General features: G+C 40.7%; 1 protein-coding gene across 3 annotated transcripts in view; it reads right to left on the bottom strand.

The window, feature by feature from the left end:
• Positions 1-19,909, bottom strand: part of SGCD (sarcoglycan delta) — a gene marked incomplete at its 5' end in the record, with an annotated part of 1,184,416 nt that overhangs the window by 847,274 nt on the left and 317,233 nt on the right. The window contains one exon of one of the 3 annotated variants that reach the window (XM_082254622.1): positions 3,471-3,536. The exons of the other annotated variants lie outside the window; for them this stretch is intronic. The remainder of the gene's footprint in view (positions 1-3,470; positions 3,537-19,909) is intronic. 3 annotated transcript variants of the gene reach the window in all.

Below are 19,909 nucleotides of genomic sequence, written 5' to 3'. Positions count from 1 at the left end.
TGATCCACATAGCTATGACTCTGAAGACAGAGGATCAACTTGCCTATTGCCTTCTGTATTTTATGAGACACTGAAATGTGACCTGAAACCAGTATACAGATTAAGCCTGGCCATACATGGTTTGAATTTCGGCCACTGATTCGAACCATTATTCGGCAGGCTGAATGTACCAAGTTGATAGATCGATCAACTTGGGTACTGTAACGGATCAGCCGGCACCCCGACTGGCTACCTCCGTTGATGGATGCTCCTAGTGCTTCCCGAGGGCTCCAAGCACTGCACCAGACACCATAACCACCTCAGACCCCACGAACCGCCGCAGCTTGGTTGGGGTCTCGCTGTCCCCTACCCACCCTGGACCTAGGACAAAGCTCCAGGTTCCAGTGGGTGAACCTCTCTTTCCCCAGAGAGTGAAGGGATGATGCTGCGGCACCGGAAGTGACATCGGGGCCGGTGCAGTGCATCGTGGGACCAAAGAAGATGGAAGAGGACCCAGAAGAGGATCGCGCTGGCTTCAAGCTGCCCACACCTGAGATGGCAGCGCTGAACAATACTTTTTTAAGGTAAGTATTTCTTCTAAAAGGTAAGTGCAACCCGGGACAGATCAGAGGCTAGCCATTGTGGAATGTACTAGCCCTGACTGTCCTGGGGGTATTTTTATTAAAAAAAGCTTTCCCAGGGTGGAACTCCGCTTTAACATGCGATCTACTGTACCTTGAAATTACTTCCACTGGCTTTCATTATGCTTCGAGGTTGGACTTCTGTGGTTCTATGAGTGTGGGTTAGGTTCAATGAGCTTGGAAAGGTGATAAAACCAGGGCACACAGTGGCCTACACTGTAGAACACTCATATTTGGGGCCATTCAGGAGTGGATCATGACAGCTATAGATATTTAGTGAGAAGGACAGTCACATATGGAAAATGAATACCAGAGGGAAAACTAGCACAGAAGCTGTGCCGCTAAGTCAGTTTCAATACAAAACTGCCATGTTTAACTAGAGTTTGGGATAAGTTTCGTTTATTATTAACCAAAAGCTGCTCTTCAGCTGGAATGAAGATTCAGCCAGGCTTTTTAGAGCTTCTCAGCTGCAGAAATGCAAAGTTGTCTCAGATAATCGATATGTTATTTCACCAGAGACTGGTGGATGAGTGCAGTGAGCAAGGACAGAAGCTCAGAGAACACGATACAAATACTTGCAGCTTTATTTGCACAAATCCATCCACAGATAGAAGTGGATGTACTGCATTGCGGTTTACATCCCCATCTATGCTTTGTACACAGTTTGAGACGTCCTTCAGTGTTTAGATTTTTGAACAACCTGTTGTGTCCTAATTAGAGGGTGTATGACTATCAAAGTCTTCAGTCATGTTTTGCTGACTGCTTCTAGTTTACCAAGCAATATAAAAACAGAAAAAAAAAAACTTTGCATTAAACATTTGGTAAAAAGAAATGATAAGCCTTAGACAACAATAATTCATGTACCTACAATACATATTTAAAAATTCAACAGACGACTCATGAATCAATGCTCATAGACTGAATTATTTACTGGTTTCTTAAAGCAAACCTGTGCTTTGCCCATGCAGGAAAAAGCAAAAAGGTTTGGTTTAATGACCTCCTGAGCCGGGGTGCATTCTTCCCTTTCCCCTGACACCTTGTAAAGCCATCATGAGCAAATATAAAATGGCCCTGTGTGTGACCCGACAACCAGTTCCCTCCTGTATGTCCTTCTGAGCTGGGGCATTACAGAAAACCTGTTGCTTTGCTCTACATTCTTTGGGACCATTGGCAGCAAAAGTTCCCCAACATTGTATAACAAAGAAAGAATAGCTATCTTCAGGGTGGAAGCTAAAATACAAAAGACTGGAGCAGATGAGCCTACTCAACTGAATGGCTCAGTATACATGCAGGCAGTGGGGGTTAGAATACAGACCCAATACAGCCGGTCGTTCACCTTGACTGATTTTTCCAGTCGAGAGAGGATTCAAATATTAATTGGAAGAAGCAACCTGGGCATATGTTTGTAGAACACTACTCTAATCTTAATCTTCTGCCACTCTTCCATATCCAGCGCCCATCTGAACCCATTCTACTTCTGTAGAAAAATATTAGATAGATAGATAGATAGATAGATAGATAGATAGATAGATAGATAGATAGATAGATAGATAGATAGATAGATAGATAGATAGATAGATAGATAGATAGATAGATAGATAGATAGATAGATAGATAGATAGATAGATAGATAGATAGATAGATAGATAGATAGATAGATAGATAGATAGATAGATAGATAGATAGATAGATAGATTCATCTATCTATCTGTCTATCTCTGAAAGAGGTATGTGTTCAGATGGGTGCTGGATATGGAAGAGTGGAGAGATAGATAGATACATTTGTTTATCTTTGTCTGTCTGTCTGTCTGTCTGTCTGTCTGTCTGTCTGTCTATCTAGCTATCTATCTATCTATCTATCTAGTTTATATTTTTCTACAAAAGTAGACTAGGTTCAGATGGGTGCTGGATATGAAAGGGTGGCTAGATAAATCTATCTATCTATCTATCTATCTATCTATCTATCTATCTATCTATCTATCTATCTATCTATCTATCTATCTATCTATCTATCTATCTATCTATCTATCTATCTATCTATCTATCTATCTATCTATCTATCTATCTATCTATCTATCTATCTATCTATCTATCTATCTATCTGTCTATCTGTCTATCTGTCTATCTGTCTGTCTGTCTGTCTGTCTGTCTGTCTGTCTATCTATCTATCTATCTATCTATCTATCTATCTATCTATCTCCACTCTTCCATATCCAACACCCATCTGAACACAGCCTACCTTTTTAGGAGATAGATAGATTTATCTATCCCTCTTTCACTTCTATATGCAGCACCCAACTGAACCATTGCCGATAGATAGATAGATAGATAGATAGATAGATAGATAGATAGATAGATAGATAGATAATCATACATGCCAACAAAAAAACATAAATCAGATCCTACAGCCTCTGTTCCTAAGTGAAACTCATTTCCCATAATGAAAAACCAGCATTTAGTAGTCTTCAGACATAACCTCCACAGTAACGGGGGGGGGGGGGGGTACAAAAATGAAAAGTCAAAGACTGAGCAATTGCTAGATTGTAGTTTATTACACAAAAAGTATTCTAGGAATAATCAATGAATTCCCAAGGACACTCTAAGTTCTGTGTGAATGCTTGACGAGAAGGATATTCTAAAAACACGGGTGCTCTAAATCTTGCGCTGTGCCTTCACCATAAAGGGTGAATGAGAAGTGGTTTCTCTATAAGGTTCACCCGCCTACCCTGGCCTCTGCGGGGCAATCAAACAGGGTATTCAATTACAGATGCTGTTACATGTGATTGATTTTTGGAGCGGTTATTGAGGGGAGGCTTATGGCAAACATACAATCAATGAATCCTTCATTACCTGTGATAATATGCAGCAGCTCTGCTCTTTTCTGGAGAGCTGGATGCACATTCAACACAGTGTATGCTGAAAGGATGAAATGTTATGTTATAAAAAAAAAATCTGAAGGAGCCAGACTAATAGGGATTAAAGTGATTTTACAACTTTCTGAGAACAGAAATAGACACACATTTTAGTGACAAACATTTCAAGGAAAGGACAGGACTTGTGAAACTGGACGGCCGCACTCCTATGCAACTCACATTTATTGGGTCATATAAAGTCCTTACAGCATTGCAGAGGTACAGAAACAGCAGACGCGTTTCGCACTTATATCAGAGCTTAATCATAGCTACAATGCATATGACCAAACTCAAAGTATATATAGAAGTAAAAGACCAAATGGTATATGCAATCATCCTGAGTTCAATCAGTTGCATATCAGATGAACAAAAGACCGGGCTGCCAAAGCAATCAGGGATGGTCAAATGAACCCTAATGTGGGGTCAATTACACATCCCAAATCATTTTGTTATTTGCAAGCCCTACCTATATCAATTCACATGGACATATTGGTATAAAATCATCACAAAATATATAACAAAAAGCATAAGAAATGAATCAACAAATGCTGTGTGAACACATACAAAAACAATATGTATACATATATATGTTCTGGATAAAACCAACGTTCAAAGATAAAAAATAAAATGTGTGGCACCTTGTATGTCGATCAGCCCATTATTACTACCATTTATGCTCATGCCACCTATATATTAATGCCACATATGTTAAGAAACCAAACCTCTTTCACTAAGCATTCCAATCCAGATATTATCACTAAATCATAGGGATAATCATAATAAGTAAATATTTACTAAAGGGCCCGTTCCTTACGCCAAAATTGGAGGCAGATATTATAGTGCTGAGGCATACATGGCACACACATATTTGGAACTGTTACAGCAAAGGAAACACTCACTGTATATGTATGTAAAGGACAGAGTTATGCTCAGGCTAAAATAAAGCTTGGCACATATAGAACAATACCTCTCTACAAATGACAACATATAAGTCGCAGAAACCTCCCCTAATACAGATGATAGACACTCTATGTTACTCCAAACCAGTTCAAAATATATGCATATATGTTACATATGGGAAAGAAAAGATCCCATAACACAAAAAAAAAAAAAATAGTTTTTTTCTATATATATATTTTCAACCAAATAAGGGAAGAAAAGGTGCCAGGAAATAAACACAAAACATGGAAGGCTATATGCAAAAAAACCCCCAAAAAACAAAAAAAAAATGAAATGAATAAACAGATGGATACACTGGGATGGGACAGAACAAGAGAGAGGTGTTCATGAATTCAATTACCTATTCATAATAATGGGAAACATCCCATTTAAAAGTTTAGGCCTGCTGGTCTTCTAGTATTTAAATTAAAAATCCAGAACACCTCTCTCTTACAAAATAGCCCAAACCTGTCACCTCCCCTAGTAGGTATGTGAATTTTCTCAATACGTTGTATCACCAGACTGGATACATGTTTATTGTGGCGCTCAAACCAATGCTTAACCACGTTGGTGTTATGATCTTTCTCTATGTCATACAGGTGCTTGCACAAACAGGACTTCCATTATTCTAAATAAGCAAAGATACGTAAATCATAAATACCTCAGTACTTCCTAGCATAGAACAGTTTTTGCTGCATTACTCTGTATGCACTCTCCCCCTCAGACTTACTTACCTGAGGTCCACCATGTCTCCTCCTCCAGTCTGAATGACACCCAGTGGTTTTTATATCACTTCCTGTGAACCCATGTTATCATTGAAAAATTCCTAGGAAGTACTTCATCACTCTGGCCTGGGCTCACAGCAGATGGTTGCTGAAAAGGATGTTCATGTCACTACCTCAGCATTCTGCCCACTGCCACCATGGGAGGAAGAGGGCACTTGACATTCCAGAATAAACTATTAAAAGTGACAGTGGCTGTGGTAGAGAAGAACACTGCAAGCTGTTACGAGGGGGAGGGCATTCTAGGGGTGCGTTGCCTAGCAATGTGTTACATGGTAACAGTAAATATCGGGGTAACGTGTTGCAAAAGTAGGAGTTAGCCTTTTAGGTAAAATGTGGAAAAAAGTGCAGCGCTAATAAATACTAGCAATATAAACGTGTATATATATAAACCAAGAAAGGTAAATACAAATAAATAGCAAAATGAATAAAAGTGAACATCAAATCAACAGTCCCATATGTGAAGTGAAAAAAACAGTCCACAACGGTGATAATTGAAGTGCTCACTGGATCCCAACACCAACAAGATATAGCGATATAATGTGCTCACCAGAACGATAGGACTCAAAATGCCATATAGCATATGAGTCAAATCAGCTTGTTGTACAATGGATGGATAATCCGAAAGGGATGACTGAGGTCACTGATGTTGAGGTGAAGAGGTAATAGCAGATATGAACCGTCACACCAGAGAGGCTCTCACTCCGTCAGATGGCCAGAAAGGAACCAAAAAACAAGGGAGCACAAAATAGTGTAACACTGCTAAAATTTTAATTAAATAAAAATACACCAAATTGCACTTACAAACATCTCGTGGTAAAGAGCGTATACAGATGCAAAGGTAGGCTGTCAGCAGCCTACCTTTGCATCTGTATACGCTCTTTACCACGAGATGTTTGTAAGTGCAATTTGGTGTATTTTTATTTAATTAAAATTTTAGCAGTGTTACACTATTTTGTGCTCCCTTGTTTTTTGGTTCCTTTCTGGCCATCTGACGGAGTGAGAGCCTCTCTGGTGTGACGGTTCATATCTGCTATTACCTCTTCACCTCAACATCAGTGACCTCAGTCATCCCTTTCGGATTATCCATCCATTGTACAACAAGCTGATTTGACTCATATGCTATATGGCATTTTGAGTCCTATCGTTCTGGTGAGCACATTATATCGCTATATCTTGTTGGTGTTGGGATCCAGTGAGCACTTCAATTATCACCGTTGTGGACTGTTTTTTTCACTTCACATATGGGACTGTTGATTTGATGTTCACTTTTATTCATTTTGCTATTTATTTGTATTTACCTTTCTTGGTTTATATATATACACGTTTATATTGCTAGTATTTATTAGCGCTGCACTTTTTTCCACATTTTGCTATTCACAATTTTCTTGTCAGTTGTTTGGTGTAGCAGCTTTTTTATGGTTAGCGCAATATTTTTTGCTTTTCACTTTTTAGCCTTTTAGGTAAAACTTAGTGGTGTCACTCCTGAGCTGCTCAATGTTCTCATTGTCGGAGAGAAAGCTGGACCTTCTTCTGCCTAATTCCTTCTGTGGATCTGTGCTTTCTCCACCTCTACTACTGTTTTTTACATTTTCTAACACCAGTCATCAGATCACCAGTCAATAGGATAGCTACAGTATGGCATAACGTACCAAAGCATACCTCTCAACTTATGAACTTTAGAATGAGGGACATTTCAGGAAGATAGTGACCTGTGGTGCGCTTACCAAAAAGTGGGTGTGGCCAAATATGATAGTGGGAGGGGAAGGGTGCATTGAAGGCCTCCCTGCCTACCCTCCCTGGTCACTATGATACAGGGAAGAAAGGAAGGAGGGGTCACTAAGGTACATGGAAGGAAGGAAGGATCACTATGGTGCATGGAAGGCAAGAAGAATCACTATGGCACATGGAAGGAATGATCACTATGGCATATGGAAGGCAGAAAGGATCACTATGGTATATGAAAGGCAGGAAGGATCACTATGGCACATGGAAGGCAGGAAGGATCACTAGGGCACATGGAGGCCAGGAAGGATCAATATGGTATATGGAAAGCAGGAAGGATCACTATGGCACATGGAAGGAAGGATCACTATGGCACATGGAAACAAGATCATTATGACACATTGAAGGCAGGAAGAAAGGATCAATATGACACATGGAAGGCAGGAAGGATCACTCTGGTACATGGAAGGCAGGAAGGAAAGATCACTATGGCACATGGAAGGCAGGAAGGATCACTATATTATGTGGAAGGAAATAGATGGAAGAAAGAGGGGAGAATTCAGTTGTTCACTCTCCCAGAGGCTCATGCAGTGACATCAGAAGCACTGCTTCAAAATTCCCGCCTACAAAAGTCCTTCACAGGCACAGAATTGGCTGCACGCCGGGGGTTGTAGGTGGGCACAGGGGGACTGCAGGTGGGGGGGAGGCTTTGTGCTGGCTGGGCACTGAGCGAGTCTCAGCCTTGACAGATGCCACGCAGAGCGCACCTGCCAGGTAGACTAGTGGACTCAACAAGTTTTGGCACTGGGCTTGGCTGCAAAATGCAGCCCTAATTTGCGGGACACTGTGATTTACTTGAAAGCCCTGGACAGTTGGGAGGTTTGCCAAAGCCATGCCTATAGCAAGATGGTCACCTCCCTACACACAGTGCAGAACAATCATTAGTAAATGATTCCAAATGCTAGGTTCCAAAATTTGAACGTAATAATACAAAAAAAGGAGGGGGGGGGGATCTATCCCAAAAATTTAGTGAAAAGTCCGCAGAGCGACAAGGGGGGGGGGGGGATTGGGACTATGCACTACCAAATAAAGAAAATGTAATAGAGAGTAGAAATGTAAATACTGGAAATTAATATTCTAAAAAAGATGTTTTATTGATACAAAATGCAGTAAAATACATAAATGAAAGATCATTGTTGGGTAAGATATAAAACCATGAAAACATAAAAGAGGACATTAATGTATATATATACGGGAGGGCCCCTTATATGAATACAAATACAGATGTCGAAAGTAGTGGACACAGAAGACCCGACGCGTTTCAACCTGAAGTCTTCTTCTGGGGGTAGATGTCCACTTTACACAGTTATAGTGAATAGATCAACATATAAAAAGAAATCTGTATATATGGTCAGGAAACCAACTGTGTGTCAGAAACTCCAAGAGGACCTCAACGGGAAGATAGCCAGGGTTCCCAAAACCACGCAAAAGGCGACAGGGTCTCAAATTCTGTAATTAGACCACACAGCAGAAGTGAGTCTTCCCCTAATAGTAAATCATTAATGGGGAAAATATCAGTTGCAGAGAACCTACAGACAATATCAATGACTAGACTTTTGCCCCCTGTTCAAGGGCCAGTGGATATTTCTGTCTTGGCTTGTGATAAGGGATGTTCCTAGGTACAAGAAATACACAATCATCTTTATGTGATATAAAGTTTTCTGATCAAATTCTCAGCAGTCCTAGACAGGGTGTCACTGTCAATGTTTTAGCCGCAAAGGCAATGCAAGCAGTCACAATACAATTCTTTTACAGCCCCTGGTCCTCAAAATGATGGCTGCCCCGGGCATATATTTTCTTTTATTATTTCTATGCATCAATTTATCACATACAATCATATCTCCCTATCTTAAAAGCTCTACAATCAGGTTACATTGTCATCAGTGGGTATCGCAGTCCCCCTCCTCTATATTGTGTGAAAGCTGTATGTCATATTATCTGAGCGGCACAGAAATGAACGGAGGCAGCTGAAACCATTGTTTTCCAGCAGCATGTGTCATCAGATATTGTATTTATTTTTGCAGTCGCTTCTGATGCTGAGTGGCTAGAAAGATACGTGGGTGTCTCTAACAGTCTCCTAAAATCTGCTCCTTCACATTTTTTTGGTATGTTAAAAAAATGTCCCTAACGATGTCACTGTATACCCCACTATCAATTGCAAAGCTACAAGCTGAATGATGTATATACCCAAAGAAAAGATGGTGCCATTGTTCCAACTAAAATGGGCTACATGATGTTTCATCTCATACCTAATGGTCTTCAATGTCATGATCCAAAAAAAGGAATGGAGCAAAGTGTAAAGTGAAACCCCAGATTTGTTTTTATAATAAAATATTCATTGCATATTTTGGAGCCAAAAACTATATTCACAGAGCAAAATGTATATTTGCTACAAAGCAACTAAATTAGCAACTAGCCCAAAGTCAGATTAGGCATTTATAGTAGAGAGCTACAACCAGGGCTGTGAGAAAGGGTGGGCAGGAGGGACAGCTGCCCTGGGCACTGTGGTATTATGTGAGATGGGAGGGCACCACAACGAGATTAGGAAGAGGGGATTTGTGTTGGAGGGGGGAATTTTGGGGGCGGCAAGGGATAAGAATTGTTCTAAGGAAATTTGGGGAGGTGTGTTAGGATTGGTGATTTGAGGGGATTTGTGTTGGGAGGGAGGATGGGGGAAGAGAATGTGTGCTAGGAGGGGGAATTTTGGGGGGATTTGTGCTAGAAAAGGTAATCTTGTGGGTGGGAGGCTATTTGTGCAAGGAGGTGATTTTTTTTTGGGGGGGGGGGAGTTTTGTCTTAGCAGGGATAACTGGGGGTATTTGTGCTAGGAGGGGAAATTTGGGGGCGGGGGTCTATTTGTGCTAGGATGGGGGATTGGGGAGAATTTGTGCTGGGAGGGGAATTTAGAGTGAGGGGGATTTGTGCTCACAGGGGAAATTTGAAGAGTAGAGGGGGGAATTAGTTTGGGGGGTGGGGTGGATTTGTTTAGGGGGCATATTGGAAATGAGAGTAATTGAGCTGGGGGCATTGGGGGGGGGGGCAAAGATTTGTGCTGGGAAGAGGATTTCAGCAGGGGGCGGATTTGTATGGGGGAGGTGGGAATTTATGCAAATTGGAGTTAATTTTTTTTGCGGGGGAGGGGATTTTTGCTGACACATAATGCTCATATACTATGGGGGGGGGGGGCGCAATTTGGCATGTTCGCCCTGGGCTCTAGATCACTGACATGACTAGGCATGATGGGAATTGTAGTTCCTGAACAACTGGAGGGCCATAATTCGGAGACCCCTGTTTTACAACCCTGAGTGATTGCTTAGCCATTGGATTTTATAGCATTGAACCAGTTCACCCCCAGCCTGGTGAGTGCTTTGCTGAGATATATGGAACATGAGAGTGAGATCTGAGATTGCTATTTCTGTACATGTCGTAAGTTCAAAAAATGTTATTTTTCATTATTTTTAATTGTGTATGAGTGAGTTCCATCATGGGTACTATGTTGAGAAATCAAGCACCATGGCACTACACTTTATTTAACCACTTTAGCCCCGGGGGATTTGGCTGCTCAATGACCGGGCCCTATTTTGTGATTCAGCACTGCGTGACTTTAAGGGACAATTAAGACGCTGTACCCAAACGAAATTGACGTCCTTTTTTTCCCACAAATAGAGCTTTCTTTTGGTGGTATTTGATCACCTGTGCGATTTTTATTTTTTGCGCTATAAATAAAAAAAGAGCGACAAGTTTTTTATATGAAATTCTCAAAAAAATAAAATGTAAAAATCAAAATTTTCTAACATTTTAGGCCAATTTGTTTTCTGCTACATATTTTTGGTAAAAAAAAATCGCAATAAGCGTATTTTGATTGGTCTGCGCTAAAGTTATTGCGTTTACTAACTACGGGAAAGATTTATGTCATTTTTATTTATTTTATTTTTTTACTAGTAATGGCGGTGATCTGCGATTTGTTTTGCGGGACTGCGACGTTGCGGCGGACAGATCGGACCCCTAACTGACATTTTAGACACTTTTGGGGGTACCAGTGACATTACTACAGTAATCAGTGCTATAAATATGCACTGTTACTGTAAAAATGACACTGGCAGGGAAGGGGTTAACATTACTGGTGATCAAGGGGTTATGTGTGACCCTAGGGGCGTGATTCTAGCTGTAGAGGGGCGTGGCTTGTGAAGCAATCACAGAGACATGCGATCCTATATAGCAGGATCACATAGCCTCTGTGATTACTTCAGTGAGAATGACAGATGGCTGTGTTGCAGGAGATCGCGAGTGGCCGGTGGCCAGGTAAGGAGCGGGGGCGGGAGCGTGCTGCCGGTGGTGCGCACTCACCCGCTACAGTCTCCTGAGCGAGCGACGTAGGGCTACGTCACTTTGCCCAGCAGCGGCAGAGTGCCGCAGTAAATGTACGGTGGGCGGGCCGCAAGTGGTTAAAAAAATGTAAAAGAAGCTACCATCTTATTTCCCGATTTTAGGGAATAAATTGGATGTCTCCTGTGGCAAAGTCCCCCTACCCCCCCCCCCACCCTCCATCCCTGTCCTTCTCTTTGCCTATTCCTCCTTTTTTCTGGGGTCTCTTTTCCTCCGGCCCTTCTCATTCCCATGCCAATCTCTTTAATAAAACATACAGCCATGTGAGTCTCTTCTATGACTCATCTATGCTGTCATTTAATACATAAGCTTAGCACATTAATCAATCACCGATACACGTGACCTATAGCTGTAAATCACAGGACAATATTATTCGACCCCTAGCATTTAAATGTTTGCCTCTACGTTAATGTTGTCTCGGAAATCTTTCATTGTGCGTAAATTTGCGCAATGTTTCTACGTGTGTGTTTATATTGACTATACAACCCCTGTGTGGGTATATTGTAGCATTTCCTCCACCTAAAGTTTTTCAATCTATTGCACATACATTTGCACTCAATAAGTTATGTGATTTGATGTTTATGGTAAATAAAAAAATTTTAGTACATAAAAAAATTTAAAAGAAAAAAATGTGGATATCATACATTTTAAATCTAGCCTATAAAAATGCAAGTCAGTTTGTTCCCTTGTTCTGAGCTCCACCCTCTTTTCAAAGAAGCAGATTGTTCACCATAGCATGATGTGACAAGAGGCTGCAATCCCGCTCAGAAAACTCTATTTAATTCAGCAGACTCAGTAATACTACAGCTGTAGTAACATTTAGCTGTAATATCACCTAGACAATGTTTTTCAGTTGGCTGATTGATCTTATGTGTCACCTACAGTTGCTCTTTAATCATGCACCCTAGAGTTACTTTATGTATATTCTGTAACTCAGCAATAAAGAGCCTCTGATAGAAAAGACAATTCAAGCTGTGACTTTAATTGCCCTTTGAAATTAAAACATATATCCACCTTTATGACAAGTTTCATAGAGTAAGACAGAAGGGAGCAAGATAATGTAGCGTGTAAATAGTATTTATTACAAATCCGGTACATGCTTTTAAAACATTCATGTCTGTAAAAAATAAAAATGTCTACATTTTATATAATTTGTAACTATGATTCTGTATGTTAATGGGGCTACCAATTTATAATGGTCAGGGAGGCTGGCAAGAGTGAAGACATCTATTGGTCCTGAAACCCATCCAGGAGTTACATAAGCATACATCAATTGCCATCATGAAACCAGACTGGGAAGGCAAACCTGTACATATACCCTGCCAGACAGGTGGACATATACCCTACCAGATAGGTGGACATATAGCCTGCCAGACAGTTGGCCATATACCCTACCAGACAGGTGGCCATATACCCTACCAGATAGGTGGACATATAGCTTGCCAGACAGGTGGCCATATACCTCTACCAGACAGGTGGCCATATACCTCTACCAGACAGGTGGCCATATACCCTACCAGACAGGTGGACATATAGCCTGCCAGACAGGTGGCCATATAACCTACCAGACAGGTGGCCATATACCCTACCAGACAAGTGGACATATAGCCTGCCAGACAGGTGGACATATACCCTACCAGACAGGTGGACATATAGCCTGCCAGACAGGGGGACATATACCCTGCCAGACAGGTGGACATATACCCTGCCAGACAGGTGGATATATACCCTACCAGATAGGTGGACATATAGCCTGCCAGACAGGTGGCCATATACCCTACCAGACAGGTGGCCATATACCCTACCAGACAGGTGGACATATAGCCTGCCAGACAGGTGGCCATATACCCTACCAGACAGGTGGCCATATACCCTACCAGACAGGTGGCCATATACCCTACCAGACAGGTAGACATATAGCCTGCCAGACAGGTGGACATATACCCTGCCAGACAGGTGGCCATATACCCTGCCAGACAGGTGGACATATACCCTGCCAGACAGGTGGCCATATACCCTGCAAGACAGATGGCCATATACCCTAAAAGACAGGTGGCCATATATCCTACCAGGCAGGTGGCCATATACCCTACCAGGCAGGTGGCCATATACCCTGCCAGACAGGTGGCCATATACCCTACCAGACAGGTGGCTATATACCCTGCCAGAAAGGTGGACATATACCCTGCCAGACAGGTGGACATATAACCTGCCAGACAGGTGGCCATATACCCTACCAGACAGGTGGACATACCCATAGATACACTCCTAAACCTTGTGTATAGCCTTCTCAGAAGAGTTTAACCTGGTATAGCTGCAAAGGGTGGGCCAACTCAATATTGGATGGACAACGGACTAAGACTGGGATACCATTAAAGTTCATATGTGTGTAAAGGCAGGGGTCCCAATACTTTTAGTAATATAGTGTATGTGGGAATGACTCATTGCTTCTTTATGCACTCAACCATTGAATCCTACTTCAACAAAATGACGACCGTCTGCACACAGACACTGGCTCCCTGTTACATGAATGTGAATTAAATGAGGAAAAGAATTCAGCTCCTGTTCTCCATCCATAGAGAAATCCCCAGACGCGTGTTGCCCTTTTTTGGGGTTTAATTATAGAGGCCTTTTTGTAGAAGGTCTAAACTCAATCATTACCCAATAATACATGGAGATCCTGACATGAGGATCCCTTTTCTGGCATTTCCTCTTATGGAGTGACAATTGTGTCTCAGTTATGCTCTTCTGTTGTCACCCTGTCACAAACACTCCTGGTGGGGACTACAAGTGACACACATTGTGTGGGCATGGTCCACCGTAGTCACTTTGGACCAGTGCACATTACCTGCATGGTAAAATGCCATGCTTTACCATGCAGAAAGTCTCAGTTCTGGTCAGCGGGTGCCTTGCAATTATTTTTTTGGGCTTTATTGCAATGTCACACTGAGGTTTATTTACTAAAGCAGGAGAGTACAAAATCAGGCTCACTTCTGTATAAAAACCAATCAGCTTCCAGATTTTATTGCCAAAGCTTAACTGAACAAGCTGAGGTTAGAAGTTGATTGGTTTCTATACAGAAGTGAGCCTGGTTTTGCACTTGCCAGCTTTAGTAAATAAACCCCAATGTGACATTTCATAGAAACGCAGACAGAAACGGAGCTGCATTTAAGTGTGAACACGGCACAAAGAAAACAATTGTTTCTTGTGCGCTCTTGCAAAGATCGGCATTTTCTAGTGCAGAAAAAAATGCCAATCTACGCACACGTGTGAATGAGCCTAAGGGCCCTTTCACACGGGCGTTTCCAATCAGGTCCGCCTGTCAGTTTTTCAGGCAGACCTGATCAGATGCTCCATGCACCCCTATGGGGCAGCGGATGTCAGCGGTGACATGTCCGCTGACACCCACTGCTATCCGATCCGGTCCGTGAAATCCAGATGGATGGAAACCCTATTTTCCATCTGTCTGGAGGATCGGATCGGATGAAAACAGAGAGCCGGTCCATTTTCAACCAATCTCCCATAGAGGAGAGCGGGGATCTGACAGGTCCATCTCAGCACAGAGAGCGGAGACAGAGCTGTCATCCGCCTGCTCAGCGGGGATCGGTGGATTGACATAATGGAAGTCTATGCAAGTCACATAATGGAAGTCTATGCAAGTCACATAATGGAAGTCTATGCAAGTCGCTCCGAGGTCGCCCCAAAGTAGTACAGGACCCTTTTTCTAAGTCGGAGCGACTTGTGTCGCTCCTATTAGAACGGCTCTTGTACTACTCAATGGACCGCGACCGTCCACGACTTGTCAGCCTGACAAGTCGGGGCAGTGTGAATGGGCTCTTAAAATATCACTTATTCTGCAACATTGCAAAAATAGCTAGTAACATGTGACCAAACTTAGTTTTTTCTTTGTAGGTGAACCAGTCCCACACAAAATGTAAAAAGAACACTGGCATTCCAGACAGCTAAACAATTTTTTTTCTAAAGTTATTGGGATTAATAGTGTTCGATAGTTGGCTGTTTGCTGTGCTCTAAACTGAAAGATATCTGTTCTGGTCCATTATACACAATGTACTGTGGGAAAAAAAGCACATCAATTCATTAGATTACATTGTAGAGTGATAGACGTCCGTTTCACACCATTATATACCATGCATCAAATGGAGATGTCAAATGAATTCAAGAACCTAAACTGAGCACATACAAGTTCATAAACTTAGGCTGTTACAAAAAGTAAAAAGTTACAAAGTGCATCTATCACACTGGAACATTGGAACATTACGTAGATTTGATGTACTTAGCTTTGAAAAGTGAGGACAGTTACTGCCCTTTAAGTAGTTGTAATCCCTCACTGAATTACATTAATCTGGTAAAGCACTGTGTATTAACAATAATTCTCATCATTTTTTTTTTATTATTATTATTCATTGTTGTATATCATTGCTGCAGCCTTTTACAGCTACATTTTGTCCTGAATGTCATTTCTCAGGGGAGGCTTTCTGATGGTGACAACAGTGGATTGTGTCCACATGGCCACTTATAGGCTTCACTGGGAGAGCAAGTGACAGGGTGACAATACACACTGGGAGACTGCGGCAAAGCGTTGTCACCCTCAGGCCCCATTCACACATGCAGACCCTTTCATTTCATCAGTTCAGTCACGTCAAAATGGATGAAATATTGATCAGTTTTTCATCAGGTTTTCATCAGTGCTCATCTGTTTTTCATCCATTTTTCATCAGCGCTTATCAGTTATACATCAGTTTTTCATCCATTTTTCATCAGTTTTTTATCCATTTTTCATCAGTTTTTCATCCATTTTTCATCAGTTTATCATCAGTTTTATATCCGTTTTTCATCAGTGCTTATCAGTTTTTTATCCATTTTTCATCAGTGCTCATTGTTTTTCATCCATTTTTCATCAGTGCTCATCAGTTTTATATCCGTTTTTCATCAGTGCTCATCAGTTTTATATCCGTTTTTCATCAGTGCTCATCAGTTTTTTTATCCGTTTTTCATCAGTGCTTATCAGTTTTCCATCAATTTTTCATCAGTGCTCATCAGTTTTATATCCGTTTTTCATCAGTGCTCATTGTTTTTCATCCGTTTTTCATCAGTGCTCATTGTTTTTCATCCGTTTTTCATCAGTGCTCATCAGTTTTTTTATCCGTTTTTTATCAGTGCTTATCAGTTTTCCATCTATTTTTTATCAGTGCTCATCAGTTTTATATCCGTTTTTCATCAGAGCTCATTGTTTTTCATCCGTTTTTCATCAGTGCTCATCAGTTTTTTATCAGTTTTTCATCAGTGCTTATCAGTTTTTTATCGATTTTACATCAGTGCTCATGAGTTTTATATCTGTTTTTCATCAGTGCTCATTGTTTTTCATCCGTTTTTCATCAGTGCTCATCAGTTTTATATCCGTTTTTCATCAGTGCTCATTGTTTTCCATCCGTTTTTCATCAGTGCTCATCAGTTTTTTATCTGTTTTTCATCAGTGCTCATCAGTTTTTCTTTCATTTTTCATCAGTGCTCATCGGTTTATCATCCACTTTTCATCAGTGCTCATCTGCTTTTCATCCATTTTTCATCAGCGCTTATCAGTTTTACATCCATTTTTCATCAGTTTATCATCAGTTTTATATCCGTTTTTCATCGGTGCTCATCAGTTTTATATCCGTTTTTCATCGGTGCTCATCAGTTTTATATCCGTTTTTCATCAGTGCTCATCAGTTTTATATCCATTTTTCATCAGTGCTCATAGTTTTTCATCCGTTTTTTATCAGTGCTCATCAGTTTTTTATCCATTTTTCATCAGTGCTCATCAGTTTTATATCCGTTTTTCATCAGTGCTCATCAGTTTTATATCCGTTTTTCATCAGTGCTCATCAGTTTTATATCCGTTTTTCATCAGTGCTCATTGTTTTTCATCCGTTTTTCATCAGTGCTCATCAGTTTTTTTATCCGTTTTTCATCAGTGCTTATCAGTTTTTCATCGATTTTACATCAGTGCTCATGAGTTTTATATCCGTTTTTCATCAGTGCTCATTGTTTTTCATCCACTTTTCATCAGTGCTCATCAGTTTTTCATCAGTGCTCATCAGTTTTATATCCGTTTTTCATCAGTGCTCATTGTTTTTCATCCATTTTTCATCAGTGCTCATCAGTTTTTCATCAATGCTCATCAGTTTTTTATCCGTTTTTCATCAGTGCTCATCAGTTTTTTATCCGTTTTTCATCGGTGCTCATCAGTTTTTCATCCATTTTTCATCAATGCTCATCGGTTTTTCATCCATTTTTCATCAGTGCTCATCAGTTTTTCATCCATTTTTCATCAATGGTCATCGGATTTTTCATCCGTTTTTCATCAGTGCTCATCAGTTTTTTCATCCGTTTTTCATCAGTGCTCATTGTTTTTCATCCATTTTTCATCAATGCTCATCGGATTTTTCATCAGTTTTTCATCCATTTTTCATTAATGCCCATCAGTTTTTCATCCATTTTTCATCAGTGCTCATCAGTTTTTCATCAATGATCATCCGTTTTTCATCAGTTTTTCATCCATTTTTCATCAGTGCTCATCAGTTTTTCATCCGTTTTTCATCAGTGCTCATCAGTTTTTTATCTATTTTTGATCAGGTTTTTTATCCATTTTTCATCAGTTTTTTAACTGTTGTTTTTTTTACATCCACTATCAACGCAGAAATTGATGAAAAACTTACCATTTACATCCGTTTTTCATCTGTTCCATTTTTTTTACTTAGGCCCCTTTAAAGCAGGCCATACACGATGCGAATTTCGAACGATTTATCGTGCGATAAACGCAAGCGGTACTCGTGTACATCATGCGAGTGAGTGTACCATCAATGTGATCCGAAAATCGTACTTCCAAACACTATTTTTTGTGCCCTTTTAACCACACCTCTACTGGACACACCCCCTACTGTTCTGTGTTTTGTTAGGTGAAATCATACAACTCCTCCATTAATAATACGAAATTTGGCCAATTTTCGCAAAAAAACCCAACATGTTGGATATGTGAATTTTTGCTGTTGAACAAAAATCGCATGCTGCACATACCACACTAACGCTACGAAAATCGTTCGAATTCACTGGCAATTTCGATTTTCAGACGAAATTTGCATCGTGTATGGCCTGTTTTACACATGCAGACCCGTTCATTTTATCAGTTCAGTCACGTCAAAATGGATGAAATATTGATCAGTTTTTCATCAGTGCAGAGTTTAGGGGCACGCTATGTGTGTGCAGATATTGGGGGTGCGCTACATACAGTGTAGAGTTCAGGGGTGCGCTGCATATAGAGTGCAGAGTTTAGCCTTCTTCCACAGAAGCTTACCCCTGCACCCCCCACCCATATCTCACTTTCACACCTCTTCAGCTCTGACCTCTAATCACAACCCCCACCCTCCTCTCCTCCACTGCCCCCATCTTCTCCCCTTCTTTAAAGCTCCACCATGTTCCACGTGTTTTACTTTTATTCCTTTATTAACCTCCCTGGCGGTATGATTCTTTCGGATTTTAGGTGCTGAAAGCGGTACCATTATTTTGCATGTAATTCTTGAGAATGAGCAGCCCAAACCAACTATTTACATATTTTTTTTTTTACTGTGCGTTCTTCTTTATAACATCTTGGGTATGATAAAGTTTGAAACACAAAATTTATAAATTATAATACAATAAAAAACTATAAATAAGTTAAAGTATGTATGTATGTATACATATATATATACATATATGTATATATATATATATATATACACGTATACGTATATATATATATACATACGCATATATATATACATAAAAAGTACAGTAAAACTGCAGGAAAGGGCACTGGGGGGCAATGTAATGTGAATTTATTTTATTTTGAATGGTATCAGTGTGTTTGGTGTGTTTTACATTTGAATTTGCCGCCGGTTCCACCCCCTGCGAACGTCACGTCGAGGAAGATCCGCCGACGCATACCGCTCGCATACATCGCTGGATCCCGGTGACAAGGTAAGTAACCTATTTTACAGGATCCAGCGATGCTTCTGGAGGTACCCCAAGTGTGGCTTGGGGTTACCGCTTTTGGCTCTGAAATTTAACCACCGAGCCATGCTTGGGAATACCGCTAAGAAGGTTAAGCTGGATGATCTCTGCCATTCTCACTTGCAGGGAGATCATCCAGTAGGGGTGTAGACATCCACACTGTGCCTAGGCACCTGCATCTCCCTGGTCCCCATCCTACACTCAGTAGTAAGCCGCTCAAATCTGTGAGAGCCATTGGGAGACAAGCTGTCACTTGTAAACACAGAAGCCCTTCTTTTGTGTTTACAAGTGATAATGGTGAACTGAGTTCCACCAGGTTCCAGCTGAAAAAATGCCCTGTAATATACATATATATATATATATATATATATATATATATATATATATATACACACAGTATCTCACAAAAGTGAGTACACCCCTCACTACAATGTAA

Source organism: Pelophylax lessonae (assembly GCF_965119305.1).
Source record: "Pelophylax lessonae genome assembly, chromosome: 4".
Classification (NCBI taxonomy): domain Eukaryota; kingdom Metazoa; phylum Chordata; class Amphibia; order Anura; family Ranidae; genus Pelophylax; species Pelophylax lessonae.
The sequence above is the reverse complement of the archived record's forward strand: the minus strand, read 5'-3'. Positions and strand labels throughout refer to the sequence as shown.